Source organism: Mastomys coucha, unplaced genomic scaffold (genome assembly GCF_008632895.1).
Source record: "Mastomys coucha isolate ucsf_1 unplaced genomic scaffold, UCSF_Mcou_1 pScaffold6, whole genome shotgun sequence".
Taxonomy (NCBI): Eukaryota; Metazoa; Chordata; class Mammalia; order Rodentia; family Muridae; genus Mastomys; species Mastomys coucha.
In genome coordinates, this window is record NW_022196912.1 from 91,202,600 (window position 1) to 91,204,818 (window position 2,219).

Consider the following 2,219-nt stretch of genomic DNA (forward strand, 5'->3'; position numbering starts at 1 on the left):
AGGGAGGGAGGGAGGGAGGGAAAAAGAGACCAGAGGGTTAGAATATGAGCCAGCAGTAGAGGATTTGCCTAACATGGGCAAGATCTTGGATTCCATCCCCAAGACTACCAAGGGGAGTGGGGGAGACTATTAAGGTAAATATGGAGTATATATATTTTGGTAAGCTATCACAAAACTAATTTATGTGAGAAACTGTGAGAGCATTAGAGCTGTGCATTTTCAACACTTGCAGAGCTGAGTACAGGTATAGCTTAGGGGACCCTTGGGAACCCTTGCACGCGGAGCACGTGCGGAGTTGTTGCCAGCACTGCAAAGTTATGGAAAACTTCCCAGATACTCGCATTTAGAGCCAGACTCCAGTCTGGCTGATCTGAGAGATGAGGCGAAGCCGAAGTCGCCCGGAGCCAAGTTAGGGAAGCCACCTGCCTGCTGCAACAGAGACGAATTGGCACGAAGCTCTGCCCCGCCCAACCCCCTGCCCCGGCAGCGCCCTGGCACCAACCCTGCACCCTGATTGGCTGGAATCCAGGCACGTTCTGGTGCCAACGACATGCCTTCTACGATGTACGCAAGCTCAGCAGGGCCTGAGCGGGCTTAAGTGGGTTAAAACTGGCTTTGCCGCACTGTTGGGATCTTTGGGACCTCTAGTTGTAGCACCCCGAAAGCAAGTTCTGAGCAGGAAGGTGGCCCTGGACTAGATGGTCTTTTGGGTTTTCTGAACCTCAGGCAAGGACATTGGGTAGGGTCCCTCCATGTGGAAGGGAACACTTAGAGGTGAAGGCCAGAGTACAGTGAAGGAGGAGATTTTTGGGAAACCCCAGGCTGTAAAGCCTAACTTCTCCTGCTATGACCAGAGGCAGAATACAGTAAGTCTCAGGGCTGTGCCCTCTAGCTCAGGGCTTCTGGTACCACAAGCTCCTGAAATTACAGAAAGTGTTCTGTCAGAGTGATTGAAGCTGCCCACAACCCTATCCTTAGAACTCAAGAGATCCAAGCCACATTTACTGTCTAATCTTGAGATAATGTTAAGATTCTAAACAACTCCAGCCTTGAACCAAGCTGTTCGTTCAGCAAGAACTAAGCACGGCCATATTGCATTTCTCACTGTCTTCCTACCTCTCTGAAGGAGACGCTCATACTTCCTCAAATCTGTGTTGTCTGCCTCTCTACTTCTGTTCCTAGAGCTGCTAAGAAAATTCAACCCTCTAGTTGAGATCTCCCTGTTCAGCCTGAAAGGAGATCTGAACCGATGGATCAGGTTGCTGTACTTAGGCTATGGCTGGTCATTTGGGTAATATACACTTTGGTACAATTATGAACACACCCATATAAAGTCTAGTAATATATATACTTTATATATATTGCTAGTCTATATATATGTGTATATCTATATATTGGAATATGTATACACATCTGTTACATATGTAGGTGTGGAATTGTCTGCTCATAAAGCATACATGTGTTCAACTTTAGTGGATGCTAAATAATGGCTTCAAAATGTTCAGTCACTGAAACTGACTATATTAAGTTCAAAGACAGAAAAGAATAAGGTTGTTAATTGACTAACCTTAAGGTTAGTTAACCTAAATAAGGTAGTTGAGCCCTAGGGAGGTAGTTCAGACGTAAAGCACACCTCTAACATGTGTGAGGGCCCTAGGTTTGAGCTTTAGTACTGTAAATATAAAGGTTAAAAATAAAAATGGGGATAGGATACATGGTGAGGAGGACACAACATCTGTCCCAACACCGGGAGTAACTGGGACCAGCGGGACCAGGCACACAGGAACTCTGCCAGTCCAGTGGCACGGGTTCCTTCCGGTCTGTCTGGACTGGTGCCCTGAGCAGACCTTGGGCACAAACTCTGCAGTGAGTCCCATAATACCCAGAGGAAGCTCTACTCCCATGTGCTATAATGGGCCCAGGATCACAGGATCACAGGATCACAAGATCACAGGGTTATAGGATCACAGGATCACAGGATCCCAGATTCACAGGATCACAGAGACAGCTTGACTCTGAGGAGTTCTGACACAACCAGGGCCACAGGAAGGACAGACTCCAGTCAGATTTAGCCAGGGCAGGTAGCACTAGAGATAACCAGATGGCAGGAGGCAAGTGTAAGAGCATAAGCAACAGAAACCAAGGTTCATTATCAGAACCCAATTCTCCCACCATAGCAAGTCCTGGACACATCATCACACAGGAAAAGCAAGATTCAG